This window comes from Sorex araneus, chromosome X (genome assembly GCF_027595985.1).
Source record: "Sorex araneus isolate mSorAra2 chromosome X, mSorAra2.pri, whole genome shotgun sequence".
In the NCBI taxonomy this organism is placed as follows: domain Eukaryota; kingdom Metazoa; phylum Chordata; class Mammalia; order Eulipotyphla; family Soricidae; genus Sorex; species Sorex araneus.
Genome location: NC_073313.1, coordinates 61878744 through 61898817, shown reverse-complemented (window position 1 = coordinate 61898817; position 20074 = coordinate 61878744). Strand labels below are relative to the sequence as shown.

The 20074-nt window shown below is 55.9% G+C and overlaps 1 protein-coding gene across 2 annotated transcripts in view; it reads left to right on the top strand.

The window, feature by feature from the left end:
• Positions 1–5027: 5027 nt before the first annotated feature.
• The window catches only part of MAMLD1 (mastermind like domain containing 1), a 101469-nt gene continuing 86422 nt past the window's right edge, over positions 5028–20074 (top strand). The window contains exons 1-2 of one of the 2 annotated variants that reach the window (XM_055121881.1): positions 5028–5167; positions 5703–5773. The gene's annotated coding sequence lies outside the window, so the exon portion shown is untranslated. Of the gene's footprint in view, positions 5168–5702; positions 5774–6126; positions 6414–20074 lie in introns of those variants that run through there. The other variant, XM_055121880.1, reaches the window with a different exon arrangement.

Here is a 20074-nt window from a genome sequence, read left to right as displayed (position 1 = left end):
GCTTTTTTCTTAAAGGTCCCTATTTTTCACATCAGCGAAGTCGCCAGGAAATTACAATCAATATTTTAACAATTTCCCATTTGTTTCCATTGTGAGTCTTAAATATGCTCACCACCATGGGAGAAAATGAAACCAGCTGAAGAACACGGTGAAGGGAAATAATTCAACCTGTTTCCCAGCAACTCTTGAACCCCTGCCTCACGGGGAAATGCCACGTGTTCTCACTAGGTGCCCCATCCGGCTCCTTACATGATACCAATTTGCTTTTCTGCGGGGCACACCAAAGAACTCAGCAGCTGCCTTATTGTTCGGTTCGGGAGCCACACCCAGCCATGCTCAGGGCTTACTCATGGCTCTGCACTCGGGAATTACTCGTAGCAGTGCTCGGGGGACCCTATGGGATGCTGGGGATTGAACCCTGGTTGGCTGTGTACAAGGCAAATGCCCTTCTGCTGTACTATTTCTCCAGCCCTTCAGCATCTGCCTTTCCTCCAGCTTCCTGTGAGATTCAGCGCCCGCCTCCCATCTTTGGGGGTGCTCAGGAGAACAATCCTTACAGAGAACATATTGGATGAAGGACCAGAGGTTTCTCACACAGCGCCGAGTGGGGCTGCCCTAACTCCAGTGCTGCCAGGCAGGCAGAAAGGTACCATGCTGACCCTCATCTTACTGATGCCTCCTAGGAGGCTCAGGACTGCTCCGTGGAGATAGGTGGGGGTGCAGGCGCCCCACCTGGCTCTACGGCTTTCAGTTCACAGGTCCATATGCGTGTCCACGGCTCTGGCCTGACCTGGTTCCCTTGGGCTGGGACCTGCAGCCAGCAGTAAGCAGGGGACCCATCTTAGGATGCTTCAAGAGGAGTTTCAATCATCCAGGAACCTATGGGCTCAGACTCGCCCACGAAGTGTGATGCCTGGCTGTGGGGGTCAGGATGGGGGCAACTTTCTGCAGGTTCTGTGCAGTGGGAGAACACGAAGATGAGAGACCCAACGTGGAGCCCGACCATGTTCAGCATGGCCTTCCCTCTGAGTCTGGATTGTGGCATCTAGAGGACTCCGAGAACCCCTTCTCCAAGCCCAGGCAAGCGACAGGGAAAGGGGACCACAGAGCCTCGCAGAGTGGGGACTCCCTGTATGTGAAGGGACGTCCATCAGGCTGTCTAGAAGACGGGGTTTGGGAGACCAGCCCCGAGGCTGGTGGGGTTTGGTCACACGGCTGGCATTCCAAGCTGGGGAAGTGCATGAGCCCTGGTGGGGGACCAGGAAGACCAGAAAGGTTTGGAGCCTGATTCATAGCCCTGCCAGGCTGCGGCCCAAGGGCCAGGGTGACTGGTGGAATGAGGAGATGAATCTGGAAATGGAGGTTTGGGAATTAGAGCCACAGCAGAAGGGAACCATGGAAATCTTTGGAGCCAGGGGCTAAGAAGGCATGCGATCACTGGACATGTGTCTCCTTTGCAATCAGCAGGCCAGTGCTGTGCCTCCCACAGGCACGTTACAAACAGAGTTCCCAGGCTGCCCAGTTTCACTCCCAGGGTGACCACATGGACCTTGGGAACTGTACATGGCTCCGGGGATGATGGAAGGACAGGACGCTGCTCTTCCAAGCAGAAGCACTCAGGGCTCACACAACGTCCTAGCATGGGTTCCCTGGAGCCCCACAGCCCAAGTCCCACCCTCTCCTGGCAGGCTTCCAGCCATGGGGTAGGAGATTCCCAGAAGGGCAGTGTGGACCAGCACCAGGTCCCTATGGGTTTCCTTTCCTCACCAGGACTTCTCTTGCTAAACACGAGTGGCAGACATAAGCAGCACACCTGGAGGTCCAACGGCTTCCAGCTCTGCCTCCCCTTAGCCTCTCTGAGCTTCCAGTGCCTTCATCCAGAACATGGCTCAGCCCTGCCCTCCCTTCCACGGGACATGGGGGTCTGCAGGTGAAGCACCCAGAACATAGAAATTCTTCTTGCCCAAGACTTGTCCCTGACTTGGGAGTGATCCATGTCTCAGGGACGATCTACTCAGAGGCAAGAAAACTTCCACATCGCCATGGTCTCTCGTCTCTTCTTGCCCTTTCTCCACCAGCCTTGCAGGACCAGAGCTGACCAGCACCCAGAGTCTCTGCTGTAAACGAAGAGCCACTTGCTTTACAAAAAATTATTATTGAATCACCCTGAGATACACAGTTCCAAGGTTGTTCATGATTGGGTTTCAGTCACGCACGGTTCCGACACCAGCCGCCATCAATGTCCCCAGTTTCCCTCCTGTCCCTCCCTGGCCAGCCCCCAGAGCCTGCCTCTATGGCAGACACTTGTCTTCTCTCTTATTTTCTTTTCAAGCACTGTACTTTGCAAGACTGTTACTGAAAGGGTACCCTGCCTATCACTTCCCCTTCCCCTCCTTTCACTCTATGCCGTCCCCCACTGCGCCCATTGGGGCCATGGTGTTCTTTTGTTGTTGTTGTTTGTTTTTCGGCTTTGAGCCACACCCAGCCCAGCCTTGCTCAGGATTTACTCCTGGCTGGCAGGCTGGGGGAACCCTATGGAATGCCAGGGTCACGAGCAAGGCAGGCCCCCTACGGGCTGTACCATTGTTCTGGCCTGTCACCATGCTCTTGAAATGGCTCTCTGCCTGACCCCCATCCGTGGTGTGGTCATCTTTGTCCAGGTCTCAGGAACCTCATTCAGATATAATGGCAGCTCCAAGTTCCCACCCCACGTGGACCCAGCCTTCGCTAGAAGGTAAACCAAGCCTCATGGTCAACATGCAGATGCTCTGTGCAAGGCACACCAGGCAGGCATGCCATCATTTGCGTCCCTCTGGGGGATGTTCACCTATTCAGGCTGGCTAGCGGGAGGTGCCAAAGAGAAAACAAAGCAGAGAGGGGAGAGAAGGTGGCTGAGAGGGATGAGGGACTGTGAAAAGTGACTATCCCGGGTGCCCAGGTGACATTTGTGTTCCCAAGTCCCAAATAAGTGGATAAACAGTGGTAAATATGTACAATATACAGTGGAATACTACCTAGCTATATAAAAGAGGAAAATCACGCAATTTTCCCCTGCACGGAGGGAGCTAGAGGGCAGCATGGTGAGTGAAGTCAGCCAAAAGGAGAGAGAGAGAGAGAGAGAGAGAGAGAGAGAGAGAGAGAGAGAGAGAGAGAGAGAGAGAGAGAAGAGATCCCTGCCTGCTGTGTGGGACTTGAAAGCCCCAGAGTAAAAGAACAACAAATGGTCAAAAGCAACAGACTCAGAACTGCTCAATAGAATTTCGCTTACCAGGGCAGGGAGACTTCAGACGTGGGATGGGAATGGGGAGGGGGGAACTGAGAGGGGACCCCAGAGACAGTAATAAAGGAAAACAGGGCACTATGGTCAAGCGTCTGGGGTCTGAGCGTTGTATATATAAAATCCTACCACTGCGAGAATTGTCAGGCTGCTAATCATGGTTGTGAAAATAAAATTGAAAAATAAATGGGGGGCGAGGAGTGGAAGAAAAGGAGAGAGCGAGCTGGTGGGTCTCTGGGAAACTGTCATGGGGAGGAGACAGGCTTTGCACAGGGTACCAGTGAGCCTGGAATGCAGAGGGTCAGCCCCCACCCCACCCCCACCCCGTGAGCTCCCAGGAGGGTGAGGTGGAAGTTTCTGGAAGAAGTGTTTTCCAGGTGATCCAGAGCTCAGTTCTGTCTGGGCTGGGCAGTGGGGCAGCGGGACGCTGGGGTGGGGGCTGGGAAAGGTATGCCTCTCCCCCCACTCACACGCGCGCGCGCACACACGCACACACACACTGCAATAGCGTGGGGGGTGACTAGAGAGGGAGCGGGGGGGGGGTGTCTGGGAACCTCATCTTCCACCCTGACCATGACCACGCACTTGGAGAGAACCGTTCAGAAAACACTGGGAGAGGCTCAAGGAACAGGGCGTCCCCGGACGGGCTTCCTTTAATCCTATTCCTTCCCGTGACACTCGGTTCTCTTCGTGGAGTTGGGGGGGAGCGGCTCGAACGTCCCCCCCCGCTCCCCCCGCGTCTTGTACGAGCCAGAGCGGGGTCAGGCACCCACCGCCGCCCGCTTCGTCGTAAAGAAGGTAAGAACTGTCCCCCGTGCGAGCCCCTGTCTCGGCTGCCAGCCCTTTTGCGAGTGCCCAGGTGGAATCCTTCCCTACTGTCGCCACGGCGTGCACGGCCGTGCCCCTGGCACCAGGGTGCCGGGCAGGAAGCCACCACTTGCGCCTGCGGTGGGGCCCGCCGCTAGGGAACCTGGGGGACCCGCTGGGTGGCTAGCGCGCAGCCCTGCGTCACCTACGCAGCCCACGAAAGGACCGGCCGATTCCCTGCCGGGGCCCGCGCAGTGTTCGCGGGCAGGGCGCGTGGGCGTGGAGGGAAGGAGGGGCCCGGGTGGGCGGCGAACCCACCCCTTTATTGCTGGCCCCGAGCCGGGCGAAGTGCGACCAGATGTGCTGGTGACAGGTCGCTCCTCGGAGGTGCAAGGAAGGAGCCGGGGGAAGCGACAGAGCCTGCTCCCGGGCTGTGGCGAGCGAGGCTGCTGTCGGATCGGACGCAGCGTCCACGGACCGAGCTCAGCCGCGGCCGCCGCCTCCCGGTACCTCCAGGTTAGGAAGCGGGCTCCGACGGGCGGGAATCCTTCCCTAGGGGCCCTGCTAGTGCCCTCCGCTAGGGGTGGGGGGAGGGGAGCCGCCGGCCGCGGCGCCAGGTCAGAGGGCAGACGGCGCGCTCAGCGGGGCTCCCAGGAACCCAGGTTCCTGCTGAAGCCGCAGGTGTCTGCCCCGGGATTACCCCGGACAGAGACCGCCAGAGCCGCTCGTTTAGGTAAGGCTTTGGGGCCGGGGGACCGGGGCCGGTGGCGATGAGGGCCGGGAGGGTTAACAAGAGTCGCGGTGGGGTGTAGGGGGGGGCGCCTTGGCTCCCAGCCAAGGCCACCCTGCCAACCGCACCGCCAGGGGCCGCAGGCCCTCGAGAAGGGGAGTGGGAGGGGCGGGCGTGGGGGGAGGGGAAGCTAGACGAGAGGGGGCGGGGCCTTGCTGCCGCCGCCACCTGAGCGCACGACTCCGACGGTTGTTACATCAGGTCGCGTGTCTGTCCTGGTCAGAGCCAGTCTGCGAGCAGACGCGTCTGCAGCGGGACAGGCACTCCCCTCTCCCCCTCGCCGCGCGCCGAAGGTGAGCACCGTGGCGGGGAGAGTGGGAAACCCGCGCGATCTCGGGTGGGCTCCGGAGCGGAGCCGGGAGGGGGCGTGTTGCCGGGGCTCTGGGGCGCGGAGGCTCGGGCGCTCTGCACCCCGCTTTCGAGTCCTGCAGGGGTCGGTCGGGCGCTCCCTGGCTCTCGCCTTCGCATCCCCCAGTGGCGGGCCCCCGCCCTCGCCCCAGCCCGCTTCTCTCTGTTGCGCAGACGCTCCGTCGTTTGCACGAAGTGAGTGCGGGTGGCTCCGGGCTCCGGCCTCCCCACCCCGAGCGTCTGTGGCGCTGCGCACTCGCCAGGTCACGGCTGCTGAGTGCTGGTCCCCCTCCTCTCCGTGGCTCCGGGGTGCGCTCCTGTCCAGACGCGGGAAGTCTACCTGCGCGTGGGGCTTGCTCCAGCGCAGCGAAACCCCCTACGGCCCGGACCGAGCTCCGTCTGCGGCCCTCGGGCGAGTTCCAGCCACTCGTGACCCCGGGAGGCGGGGGGCACTGACGCGGTTGTCGCCTCTTCCCGCAGCGCACCGTCTAAGCGAGCCACCTGCCGCGGAGGACGCCGACCGTCTGGGACCGGGCGCCCGAACGACCAAGGTAAGTGCACCCGCGTCTCCGCCCGCGTCTCCGCCCCTTCCCGGGACCCTCCGACTCAAGCCCACCGACGAAGCGAGGCGAACACTCCGCAGCCCACCCACGGCCGCGTTCCATCCGCGAAAGGGCGAGGAACGGCGCGCTAGGCCCCGAGGAGGGCGGCCACGTTTTGGCGGCCTGGCGGCGACGCCACTCGGCGTTTCGGGGGCCCGGGGCCGGCGGGGTCGCTGGCCGGGCGGCGCGGCTTCCCCTTTAAGGCTGCAGCCGCTCGTCGCCGTGAGTGTGAGGGTGTGTGAGTGTGCGGCGTGCGTGTCTCCTCCTCCCCGAGTGACACAGCAGTGAGAAATGCCTATCAGTAACTTAAACCCCCGAAACTCCACCTTCCGGGCGCGCGGCGCGGAGCCGGTGGTGGGAATGGAGCGAGCAGATTGAGGCCGCCACTGCAGCGCCGCCGCCGGCATGAACTTGGCCGCGAGCTGAAGCGCCCGGCGGCGGGCGGGCGCAGGGGCACCGGCCACTCGCCAGGGGGGTGATCGCGAGCCGGGCCGGGTCACTCGGCGGGCGCCCGAGGCCAGGCTGCCCGCTCCCGCTGCCGCCCGCCCCTCGGGCACTGCCCCCGCCGCCGCCAGATCTCCGCAGCACGGTAAGGCTGAGGGCGGGCGCGAGCGGCTCTGCCTGCCCGGGCAGGGGGGGCCGCTCTCGGCGCACTTGTGCTCCCCACTTGTGGCCCCCTAGGAGAGAAGCCGAGGCCCAGGGCTGCTGAAAGCTGGGGGACCCCAAAGTTTGCTCCCGGCGCCTAGCCCACCTGGCACGGCGCGCGGCCGCCCCCCTGTCTCTCTCTCTCTCTCTCTCCCTCTCTCGGACCGGCCCGACCCGGCTGAGCGCTAGCCAGCTTTGCCTGGGACTGCGGCCTCTGCCTGCGCCCCGGCGTGCCCAGGGCGTCTGGGAACCGGCGGCGCCTGCCAGGGAGCAGAAGAGGGACGGCAGAGGGGCGCGAGCCCTGCAGGCTCCCAGTCGCTTCTCACTTCGTTGCGACGTCCCCCCCTCACTCCCCCGCCCCCGTGCCCGCTTGCAGCCTGGATGCCACCGGCGACGCTGTCTTCGCCTGCGGGCTCCGGGCGCTCGGGCCGGTCGGCTGTGGGCGCTGGGAGCAAGGTACCGCGCTCCCCCACAAACTCACACCCCTACGCCCCGACAGGGTTTGCAGCCGCCGAGCGGGAGTGTGGAGTGTGCGCGCGCCGAACCCGCCGCCTTGCGCTCCCTCCCCTGCCAAATCCTCTGGAGAGCGGCCCTGGGCAGAGCTGGCGGCTCGAGGCCGGCCCGGCTGGGCTCCCGGCCGGAGCTTTCGCGCCCCCGCGCTCCCTGCTCCCAGGCCCGGGGCGGCGGCAGAGCCCGGCGCCGGCCGGGGCCGGCGGGAAGCCCCCCGGAGCGCAGCCAAATACTTTTTGCGGCCAATTGGCGGGGCCCGGCCCCGTCCTGGTGCGATGTGTCCGAAGCCGCGCTCCCCGAGAGCCGGCCACCCCGGCTGGGTGTTTGAGTCGTGCGGAAATGCGGAGCGAGCAGACACCAATAGGGTTAGCCTGCCAGCGAACTGGCCTCAAGTCGCCCGAACGCGAGCAAACGGCCGCACCTCGGGCCGGGAGCTGCGCCCCGCCACGCGCCTGCAGCTGGGTGCGGCTGAGCGGGGGCACTCGAGTGGGGGTGTGCGTGTGTGCCGGCGGAGCGGGGGAGCACGGGCTGGCCGCGGGACTCGGGAGCAAGTCCACTTGCTGGGAGAGGCCGGCCCTTGTTGTTCGGCCGCAGGAGGAATCCCCTCCGGGGCGCCGTCCCAAGGCGGACATGCTGTGCCGTTTGCGGGTAGCCAACCGAGGCTGGCTCCCGGACATTGTCTAGGGCTGGGGAACCAGAGGCGGCCACGGCGGAACAAAGACGCAAAGTCCCCCCCTCGGGCCCCGGCAATTTGCAAAGAGTTGGCTGGGAAGAGGGCCCGGGTCTCCCGGGGGGCGGGGGCAGCCCCCCACGGGAGGGAATCGTGCCGGCCCTGGCTGGGGGGAATCGTGTTCCCCGGCAGCGGGGACCGTGAGGGGGGCGACATCGCCGCGGCACGGCCCCACCCGGGAGCCAGCGCCGATCACCGCTTGCGTGCCCATGGGCCGGGCGGGGCGGACCCACGGTCGCGGGGGGCTTCTCCGCCGCCGCCGCCGCCGCGCGGGGCTCCGGGAGGCCGCGCGGCTTCTTCCTCCACCCCACCTCTTGTCTTTATAGATCCCCCTCCTTCCCACCCCCGCCGCCGCCGCCAACAATCCGCTTTATAAAAAGCCCCTTTGTTTCCCTGGAGGCTGGAGAGAGGGAAGGGGAAAGGGACCAGAGGCAGGGGGCGGGGGCGGCTGCCTTCCAGTGGCTTCAGCCGCTCGGGACAGGAGGGCAAGTGTAGGCGGTGGGGGAGGGGGCTGCTTGGAAGCCTTCGCGGGAGCCCCGGAAGGAGCGGGGACCCCGGGCGCCGGCCGCCCGCCCGCCCAGCCTGCAGGAGATGGGCACCCCGGGGCCCGGCGGCCCGGACAGCCAGCCGCTGGGCGGCCGCGGAGGCCGAGCCGGCTCCCGCTCGCGGGGTGGGCAGCGGCCGGGTGCTGCTGCGCTCGTGGGGCGCGGGCCTAGGGGGCGCCCTTTCCTCGGTTTCGCTTTGCAGCCCGTGTACCCCTCGCCACGGCTCTCACAGCGGCTGTTGCGCCCCGCGGCGGGGCTGAGGGCCAGGCGGCGACCCAGCGCCTCTCGGCCACCGCGGCGGCTCGCGCTTCCCTCCTTCCCGCGCCCACCGGCCCCCTCCTGCTGCACCCCTCCACACGCAGAAGGCGGCTTCATGCCCTCCCGCTGCACCCCTGCACACGCACACGCACACAAGCACACGCACACGGCCTCGAAAGCGCCGGGGTCCCCTTTGTTCCGAGGCACCTGGGTGCTGCCCCGCAGGGACCAGGATGCACCTCGGAGCAGAGCGTGGACCCGCGTCTCGGCCGCGATCGCGCGCCTGGCACTTTCGACGCCCGGGCCGTGGGTGGGAGTTGACGGGGGCTGTCGCTGGCCTCTTTCCCGACACCTGCCCGGCCCCTGTCCAACCGGGAGAAGCTAGGCTCGCACGAGGAATGCTAATCGCCACGGTGGAAGTCACCTGTCGCTCGGACCCCCCGCTCATCACCCCACCCCCCGCCGCTTTCCGGCTGGTAAAGTTTGTTGGGAAAGGGGCGACTTTGGCAGGAAAAAAAAATTGACAAATAAGGAGAAGTGGGCGGGCCCCAAACTCAGCCCGAGACAGGCGGCGGGGAGCGCAGATTCCTCCCGGCCCGCGCCGCCTCCGCCCCCTCTTCTCATCCACTCTGATGGCGACATTTTATTTGTGCCTTTTGGAATATCTTCACCCTGCTCCATTCCCCTCTCATCTCTCGGGGTCACTCGTAAGTGCGGGTCGAATGTTTGTTCTCTGGTCTTCGGAAAATAGAAGGCGAAGCGTTAACTGCCGCCCCCCCCGCCCCGCCCCACCCCACCCCACACGCATCCCAAGTGCATCTAAAACCACAAAAAAGTACTCAAAGGGTAAACCACGGCCTCTACCTTCTCCTCCCCACCCCCCCTTTGTGCTTCCCTTCTGGAGCAAGATCATTGGAAAATAAAGCTGCTGATGTGCGAGATGGAACATATGGTGCCTCCATAAGAGAGAAGCTGAAATGGCCTTGAACCTGCCGGACAGACCAGCTGTTTGCTGCCAGCCCAAGCAGCTAATCAGCTTCTTCCCCTTAAAGTAACAGCCCTCTTTTCTCCTGATGACCGGTTTGCATATTAAACAGGATGTTCTCCAGAGGACAAAGTGATGGGCTCTTATATTGCTTTGTGTTTTGGTGATTCTCCAGCTTGGCCCTTGCCCCAAGGCTGCTTCGGCACCTCCGCGCCTGGGTCCAGTGTGTGAGTGGGTTTCCTTCAACTCTGATGTCAGAATGTGCTCCAAGTGGAACTTGGGAAGGAGGAGACAGGAAAAGGGAAAGAAAGAGAGGGACTGAGAAATTCCCAGTGCCTGGAAGGAAATCTGTTTTGTTCCTATTGACTTTTGAAAAACTAGCCATCCTTTCCCTCAACTCTTCCCCCGCCCCCACACACACCCCTTTTAAAATATCACAAAGAGCTACAGCTCTTCCTTATAAGATCTCCTCAAAATCCATCCTCTTCCGTCTGTGACCATTTGCAGTTTTCTTCCAGTACATTGTGTTTGAGGGGGGGGGGAACAGTTTGGCGTTGGAAGAAGGCTCGAGGAGATACAAGGAAATTCCATGTTAGGAAATCATTACCAAAGGGTGATTTTGTCTGTTTTCCTGCCACTGACGCTGACAGTGACACAGATGTGTGGGTTGCAAGAGGAACGTCACTGAAATTTTAAACTCAACCAGGAAGCAGCCTGTTGCTTCGGGGTGTGTGTGTAGGGGGGGGCTTCATTTTCACTGCATCTCCAGGGAGATTTCCTCAGGACCACGGTTTTGCTCATGACTGGGTTTTTTTCTAAGTGTGGCTGATGTGTTTACTCTCATTGCTTCTCTATGAAGTTAATCATCCAAAAGTTTAAAATGCACCTGTCAGTAGATCATCCCTAAGAAATTCAACTGCAGTGTAGGCGATGGAAATGCTAGGGACTGGTCAGTCATCGGAGAGTAGTTTAACTTCTCGCCTTCTTTAAAGGGACTTTCTTGCAGAGCAAACTTTTGTTGGGAAAAATCTGTTGTTCTTATTTTTTTTTTGTCTGCAGTGGTGCATTGGAGAAATAATTAGCTGAGAAACTGGGAAAGCACTGTTCTAGAAAACACTCCCCACTGATTAGCAGAATGAGTCGTGGGGAGTGTACCCTCCCTCCTCTCTCCTCCCCCACCCATTGCTTGGGTAGTAGAGGCTGGAGGACCACCCAGAGGGTACCCCTCCTGTGAAGCACCCCAGTCCAGTGACCTCGGGGCCTGTTGAAAATAGGTCTTCTAAGCATCGGTGGGTTTATAGAGCAAGTCCAAAACACTCTGAAATTCGATTGGCGGGTTGCCAGAGGATGCCTCTACTAGAAAGATTTGCTGCTTTGCAGTTATTTATTTTGCAAAGGTTTCAAGGACCCAAAAGGCCTTCCGCCTGCATTTGTGCCCCCTTGAGTATGAGCTCTGAAGTTGCTATCAAACCTTGCCTTTTCTTCGAGTCCAGTGGGTGGTTTTGAAAAATCCCATTTCCAACTTTGAGGACACGGCAGCCAGGCAGGAATCTGCCACTGTCCTCCTTGATGTTCATATTGATTTTTTTAAACGAATGGGTGGGGGGGGCACTACGAAGAAGGACCTTTTATCCTCTGAGCTCTTTGGCAATTATCTTGCTGCCATAAATGTTGATACACATATAATGGATGTAACTAGAAAATCTCCTTATCCAAGCAGAAAAGGCTGAGTGTTTGTGGGAGCAGATAGAATGCTGAGTGTAAATAGACCAACCCAGATGTGACTACAGAGGGGACTGATTCCCATCAGGCTCTTCACGAGACCACTGAGGCAGCACCAGCAAAGAGGCATCTTGAAGCTCAATAGAAGCTCAAGGAAGGGCTCGGACTGTTGTAAGCATTTGGCCCTTGAGCCAAGTAAGGATTTTAAGAAAGGGAGGAGGAGCGAGCATAAACCTGCAGGCACCAACTCACTGATTTTTTTCTTGGGGGGAAAGGATGAGTGCTGGACTTTGAACCCAAGACTTCCCATAGGCCACTTAGCTATGCTCCTGGGCTTTATTGTAACGGTTTAGGTCATTGTTCTTCTTTGGGTTGCAAATGTGTCACTGGAAGAAGGGGCCCCTCAGGCTAGCCCCGGGTTCCCTGGAGATGCAGGAGAACTTTATTTACTGTTTACTTGTATTTGCACAGTCCCTTGGTCCTGCTTCCAAAAGACCAGCTCAGGGCTGCATTTTTGGCCAAGGGAGGGGGGTGCACTGTCTCTTCCTTGCTTCTCTGGGTTTCCAGAGCTACCTCGATTCCCTTCAGACCCCCATCCCCCTCCTAAATGCTGCACTCTTAGTAAGTCCCAGGCTAATCAGATCTCTCACAACGCACCCCCTTCCAAAACTCCAGAGCAAGGCAAGGTGAGGGGCTCCCTGGAATATGGTTTTAGACATGACCTTGATGGAAAGACCATTACAAAAGCCTGCAAGGACTTTGCTTGCTCAAAGGGGTCTCTCTGAGCCTCCACAGAACCTAGCGCCAGACTTCCCCCGCTCTAAGGGGTCTGCTGACCCAGGGTGTCCCTCGCACCCAATTCCTCCTCTGGGGGTATCTGGCCTGTAGACCTGGGAGGGGGCATACTTATGCTAATTATAGCCAGGCCCTTTGAGCTAAGCTCACCAATGGCGTCCAGCCAGAAGGGTGCAGTGGTGAGCCCTCAATTCTTCCTTGGGTAGAAGGGCACTTGGGATCTTTGCGGGATGCCAAGTTCTCTACAAGAATGTCCTGAGCCCTGCCACCTGGTTCGAGCCCACAGCTGGCAGAAATGTACGGATCTGTCCAGCTCAGATGTGGGGGACTCTCAAAACTTGGGAAGTAAAACCCTAGAGCTTTACTAGTTTTTCACAGGCGAGAAAAGCAGTGTCCGGAGACAAGCCCCAGCTTTCCTGGGGCCCGGGTAGGCATAGTGAAGGGATCCCGATCGAGAGAAGGGCGTTTTGCTCTGTCTCAGGCAGGATCTCCATCGGAAAGGTCTCTTGGGCAACAGTGCCCTGGGCACACAGCCTTTCCTTGGGGGAGAGCCAGTCCCAGGAGAGGAACTGCGGCTTGTGGAGGGGGACCCTTTTTGTTGTTGTTGTTTAATTAGGACCTTTTCCTTTTTAATGCGGATCATTTTGAAAAACACTGGCAGTTTTTTTTATCTTCTGGTTTTGTTTTTTTGCATGGGGGCACCCCAGCGGGGGTGCCCAGGGCTCACTCCTGACTCTGCAATCAGGGCTCCCTGCTGCTGGTCTTGAGGGAACAAAAGGGGTGCCAGGGATCCAACCGCCATCAGTTGCGTGCAAGACAGTACCCTTCCCACTGTAGTATTGCTTGAGCCCTGACATTTTATCTTCTGAACTTGGTCATTTTTTATAAAATGAAACAAATCCACAGGAGGTGCATATATAGCTTTACCAGCCCGTGGCGTCAGGGAGAGGCCATGACCACCAGCATCTTTATATCCCTATTTCTCCGGACCACACCCATGATGTTTTCTGTTCCTTGCAGTGGAGGACAGAGGGCTGGAGGGCGGAGGATGAGGTCAGTGGTAGATACTCAGCTTTTTTTGTTCATTTGTTTTTGGGCCACACTCAGCGGCTTACTGCTGGCTCTGCCCGCAGGGATCACTCCTGCGGGGGTCTCAGGGGACCATAAGCAGTGCCAGGGATCGAACCCAGGTTAGCCATGTGCAAGGTAAGTGCCCTACCGGCTGTCCTCCAGCCCCCAGATACTCAGCTTTTTTAAGCCAGATGAAAAGCTGTCAGTTTTCTTGTTTCGAATTCTCTGGATTTTTGCTTTTTCACGACTTTATCATTAGTTTGCAATATTAGGGAGTGGCAGGGATATAGTCTTAGCCCTCTCTGTGTCAATGTCCCCCCTCCCATCCCCACATATACCCTCCTGCCGATTCTGCCCACCCCTCTCCCTCCGGTGGCCACCACCATTTCCAGAGTCTAGGAGTTAATTTAGCTGTGTTTTGACAGGCTGTTGGCTTTAGTTATTCATATTCCACACAGGAGTGAAACCATCTGATAATTGTCTCTCTCCTCTGGACTGATTTCACTGAGCATAACCTCCTCGGGTCCCATCCATTTTGTCCCAAAGGGCACAGTGTCAGAACTATTTGTTTAAAATATACTAAACCAAGCGAAAAAAACCTGCAGCGAACTGGGGAGCGGTGAGCAGAGAAGAAAGGGATTGAAATGGGTCCAGGGGATCTAGAGGTCCAAATTTCCAGTTAGATTCTACAGAAGTCTCCAGCCTGAGCTCCAGAGGCAATGGCAGGACATTGCTAATTGGGGGGAAGAGACTAAGCACAGAGGGGAAATAGACTCTCTCTGATGGTCAATTTGCACTGTGCACAAACATGTCCAATCCTTCTGTTGCGCACCCGAAACTAACCTGGTACATCCATTTCCGGTGGTACTCAGCTCCCAGGGGAGTTGGTCCGAGTGACCCTAGTGCCTTAGGCTCTGCCTTGCTGGCGTGCGTGCACCCTGCTGAGCATTGCAGTGGGCACTTAGGCGCACACTGGGTCCTAACTGGGGGGTCTGGAAGGAGGTGAAGATGGTGGGTGGCTGCAAGTTCATGATCAGGCTGGGCTGAGGCTCCAAAGGGACTGTGTCCCCTTTTGTTCTCAAGTTGCTGCTGGAGAGTTGGGCGGCCAGTCCCTCCGAGGGGCTTTCCTGGGTGGGCTCTGCTGGCGGCCACGGGATTGTTTGGGTTGGGTTCCTAATGAGATCTCGGTGTTAATATCTGCCTCTGGAAGTTCCAACGCAGACCTCGGAATTTTAAGTGGGACAGTCGTTTCGGTGCAGTTGCCAATGTCACATGCTTTGCGTGTCTAATTCTGAAAGACTGGCGTGCATTATGCTAGGTTTGGGGAGGAGGGCACGGCGTTTCTAAGCCGCTTGTCTGTCAAGGATTAATTTAACCTCTAATTACTACATTTTCTTCGCAGTTTGCTGCTCGAACATGTTGTAACAAAAGCTCAAAGAAGTATGCCATTTTATTTCGTCGCCACTCTCAAATTAATCTCAGGGAGAGGGAGTCAGATGTGACCCACTTGGTGTTAAAATAATGGTGCTGACATTCGCATGAAAGTGAACAACCGCCTGTTTCTAGTGTTCCCTCGGGGCAGGAGTAGAGAGCATTGTTGTGTTCATGGCAGCTCCAGCCCCAGCCCCCGCCCCCCAGTGAGCCCTGAGACCCTGGAGGGGCATCACGACACTCAGCCCCACACCTCACAGCCCAATACGGCCCCACATGCTACTGTGGAGCATGACAAACTCCCGTCCGCGCTGCTAGTAGGGTGGGTGGCGGGGAGGGCTTTTCCCCGCCTGGCGCAGGTGAGGCGGCATCAAATGGGAGCAATGATAAAGCATTGATGAAAGCCCGGGACTCATCTGCTGGGAAGCATCTTGGCCAAGCCCTCCTCGCGAGTTCCCGGGCAGCCCTCCAAATCCCTGTTCTCCCCAAATTCCTCGGCTTTGGGAGCCACGGGCCCATGCCTGCGCGGGGGTCACCGGGAGGCTGAGGTCATAGGCCCTGCACGAGGTTGGTTTCCTGCTTCCTGGAAAGAGCCGGGCGGGATGAGAGTGGCCAGCGCTTCTGCGGTGGGAATGCACGTCCTGGGCCCTCACGTCCCCACGCACCCCGATCTCTGGGAGTCAGGTTTGAAGCACTCCATCCGTGTCCTGCCTTGGGCTTGGTTCTTGGCAGAACTCAGAGTGCAGGGAGTTGAGGTTCAGTTTGGTCGCCGTCCCTTGCCCAGGCCCTAGACCTGCCCTGGCCCAGGCTCCGGCACTGGTCTCCACCCGCTCGGTCTTCCCCAGGGTGGTAAGGGCACTTTCGGGTTCCTGCTGGAAACCCGTGTAGGGGTTAAGAGGCGTGAGAGCATGTGTCTGGCAGGAGTGTGCTTAGCCTGAAGGAAGGGACTGCTGCGCTCCACTCCACAGCCCCCCCACTGCCCACAGCCAACCCTGGCAAGGTGGAGACTCCTCCAGGGAAGGCCAGGAAGGCGATCAAGGCAATCACGGATGGGCAACCTGAGGTCTGAGATGTACCAGTGCTCGCCCAATGGCGTGTGACTAGCCAGGAGGGCCTGGAGTGCACAGGTGAGTGTGTGAACAGACCCTCGGCCTCTGCTGAGCCTGCCTGCCCACCCAGCAGTGTGGCCCCTCCTGGCAATAGTGGCTCTTCACTTCTCAAAGCACAGTCCTGTCACTGCATTAACCTGGCCTAAAGATGCCCCAGGCTGGGGCTGGAGCAATAGCACAGCGGGTAGGGCATTTGCCTTGCACGCGGCCAAACCGGGTTCGATTCCCAGCATCCCATATGGTTTCCTGAGCACCACTAGGAGTAATTCCTGAGAGCAGAGCCAGAGTAACCCCTGTGCATGACCAGGTGTGACCCAAAAAAGCAAAAAAAAAAAAAAAGATGCCCCAGGCCCTTTAAGTCCTGGGGGCAGTATCAGCTGGGGAGGGGGTGGGAATCTTTTGTTTTTGTTTTTGTTTTTGTTGTTTATTTCAATTTGGGGCTCACTCCTGGCAGTGCCCAGGGAAGCCCGTTGACCCCTGGGGAGGTTGGCTGCTTCTCCCCACCCCCTCCAGTTGGCAGCTTTGGGAAATGGACCTTTGCTAGGAGCTGGCCTGTCATCTCCTTGAGAGACAACAGGTGTGATTTGCTCCAAACTGTCTTGCAAACAGATTGAGGTGACCCTCCCCACCCATCCCTCCTTCATTTTGTGAACCCAGCTAGATTTGCCAGGGCCAGGTAAGTGGGGGTCATGCTGGCAGCCAGGATAGGGCACCAAGCCATCACCCAGAGTGGTGCCCACAGTCTGTTGCTGTTAAGCTAGAGGGAAGAACTCGAATGTTTCAAGCTCTTGACTGGAGCGATAGCACAGTCATTTGCCTTGCACGCGGCCGACCCAGGTTCGATTCCTCCGTCCCTCTCAGAGAGCCCGGCAAGCTACTGAGAGTATCCCGCCTGCATCCCGCCTGAGAGTATCCCGCCTGGCAAGCTCCCCATGGCGTATTCGATATGCCAAAAACAGTCACAACAAGTCTCACAATGGAGACATTACTGGTGCCCGTTCGAGCAAATCAGTGAACAACAGGATGATGCTACAGTGCTGTAGTGCTAACCTACAGATGCCACTCCAGCTGTCAGTACACATACATGGGTCTCTTCAGTTGCTTCAGAAACTGGGCAATGGAAAATCCTAATTGGAATTTTTTTTTTCTGAAATGAGCAGCGATGAGATGTTTTGTTTTCCTTTGGTAGGCGGGACTGTGAGACATAAAGTGGAAGGGCTGGAAAGCAAAAGAGCTGATGGTCTTTCTGCAGGAGAGTGGAAGTGGAGAGCCTTAAAGGCCCCTTAGGGGCATGTGCTGCGACTTCTGGGAGCTGAGTCGCTGGGGACTGCTGTTCTGGCCCTGGGTCTGCCAACGCATTCAAACTGGCCCAGAGGATGCATCCAGGCCCCAGCTTAGGACAGCCCTGTGGTCAGCAGAACACAGGACTGAGCGGTTTTTGGTTTGTAGCTATCATATAGGACCTTATCAAAAAGGAATTTCTGTCCCCTATCCCTGCCAACATCCAAGAGTTGTTCTCAACTAAAGTAAATATTTAATTTCCTTGGTCTTGTCCCAATGCCTAATTTAAAATAAAACAGACTTTTTGTAATGATGGGGGTGGTCCTCAGAGGCTTGTTATTTGACATTCACTAGTGGGCTTTTGAGGCGCATTGACAGCAGCTCTGCTCAGAAACAAGGCCCGAATTTTGACTTGAAATGTTTGAGAACACCGGTTACCATCGTCTGCATACTGATGCGCCTCCTTTGTCTCTGCAAGACGCACCCGTCAACTCAGAGCACTTTTTACGGATTTCCCTGTGGGTCTCCGCTCTTTGCTCTGTACGCTTTGTCCCTGGAGGTGTAGTTGATCACTTCTTCTGAGTTGTTTTCATTTCATTTTTAAATTGGCATAAACTCAGGCTCAAGAAAACATTGCGAGAACAAGATAAATCACTTCTGAGTACCTTTCCCCGGATTCCCCAAACGTTAACTCTTTATCGCTTTTTAAAGAAATCTAATGCCTCCGCTCTTTGCTCTGCACACATTCTTCCTTTGCCAAACTGGGTGAGAATCAATCCTGGACAAACAGGCACAGTTCTCCTTTATCCCTAAATAGTTGAATGTTTATTTTCTGAAAACAAGGTCTTCTCTAGCATAAATACAGTCTATTGACCAAAAAATCAGGAAGTCAGCATTGGTAGCTGTTCAATCTACAAATTTTAATCTAAAGGCGTTCTTTAGGTTTTTCTCAGTGTTCCCCAAATGCCCTTTACAGAAAATGAAAATTTGGGGTCATTCAGTGCATATTTGGTCATTAATGTGTCTTACTTCTGCTTTAATCTGGAACAATTACTCAGCCTGTCTTTGGATTTCATAACATTGATATTTATGGATCTCTGGCCAGCTGTATTGTAGAATGTCCCTCACTTGGGGTTTGTTGATGTTTCCTCGATTAGATTCAGGTTCTGCACACTCGGCAGAAAGACCACTGGGGTGATGCCGTGTCCTGTTTCTGCTGTCGGGAGGCACATGATGTCAATATGTCTCATTGCTGGTGATGTCAACCTTGATCACTTGGTTCATGTGGTATCTGCCAGATTTTTTTCACTGCCAAGTTACTATGTTCCCTTTGTAATTAGTAAGTGCCTTATGGGAATATATTTTGAAGATATGTTAATATCCTGTTACTCTGAAAACTTTCACTCACTACTTGAGCATCCATTGAGGATCCTTGCCTGAGGCAAGTTTATGATGCTGGTTGCCAAATAATGAGTTTCCAATTCCATCATCCTTTCTGTATTTATTATTTGGCTTTCTACTGGAAGACTTTTCCCTCCCTCTTATATATTTATTCGCACCATTTGAACACATGGATTATTATTTTATTCAGTGAGTTTTAATTCTTTGCTGTAATTAGTTTGATACTCAAATTGCCCCAGGTTTGGCCAGTGGGAGCTCCTTTAATGCTGGCTCATCTGTCTTTTGGACATGTCCCTAATCATTCTCTGAGCAGGGCTTTAGTTTCTGGCACAGCAAGACGGTCCAGGTTTATCTTGCACAGTTCGGCCCTGTCCCGAAAATCAGTCATTTTTCTAAGAAGCGCTAGCTTTCCCTTAGTGGAGAACAGACTTTGGGGGGGGAATTGGTATTTGGAAAAGGAAATTATAGTTTTATTCTTATAAGAGTCATTGCTATTGGGCCCCCCTCACCTACAAATCCAGGAGTGACTGAACAAAGTCATCTGCATTGCTTTGCATTATTCTATTAATTCATAATATTGCGATAATTTTTCTACCTATCTATGTGTATATACACCATGAATCCACACTGGCTCATCTAAATTTCCATCTGACACCAAAGTACATCCCGTCTTTCCTTTATCTGCATTTGGATCTCCCTTCTATGACAGTATGAAATCATTCTACTATTATTCACAACATAAAACTCATTTGTTGAATCCTAGAACACACAGAAAGCAGTTTCACAATTGCTAACCCATGACTCCACTTTGGATAGAAATCTTTTTAACAACAGTACAATGCTTAGAATCAGTTTTGTCTTGAGCCTAAGAGTATATTATCCAATGACTGTATTTAAAAAATTAGCCATGGCTACTTCTCCGCCCGCTTGTGTTCCCAGCGTGGTCATTTGAATATGGTCCCGTTCACTTGTTTCCATTTAGATTCCTTTTGGGGGTTTTTGTTTCTCCATTTTTGTTCATTTTAATTCTTTCCTTTGAGCCTGTGAAATAATAATTCAGAAAATGAGAGCTGTGCAGAGAGCAACACCTCCCATTACGTCTGTTCTTTCCATCTCATTCCATTCATCTTCTCCAAGTAACCAACCTCATTAGTTTTCTGCGTTTCTTTTTGCACAAATGAGCAGACAATTGTGTCTCTTTACTCCTTTCAGGCTTAGAGGAAGGGTCACTTACTAGAGATTCTCTTTGGGGCATTGGATTCTCATTTGGCAGTACATTTCAGCAAATCCTAGCAATCATGGAGCACTTTCTCACTCTTTTATATAACAGCTGCATCATACAGGACTATGTGGATGATCTAGCTAACTGCCCTCCTAGGTATGAACCAGGAGTTTATTTAAAATATTTTGCAGTTGCAGTGAATGCTGCAGGAAACAGCGAGTGCCTAAATGTCATTTTGCTAGTGCCTAAATGTCATCCTGTCATTTGAGGGTTAGCTTCAGGGTTTGTTTCTGGAAGTGGAATTGCTGGGTCAAAAAGTAAACCTGCAGGTTGTTTGCTTGCTTTTTTTAAGTTTTCCTCTCGAAAGATACCATATTAGCAATATAAAGTGTTGTTTTCCTTAAAGTCTCAGCAACAGAGTGCTTGCTATGTACATCATTTTAGATGCTTTCCAGGCTTTCCCAGTTTTGTGTGTATGTGTGAGCTGTTTACTTCTTATCTCCCTTTTTCTGTTGGATTTGGGTCATTTTTTCTTAACATTAAGA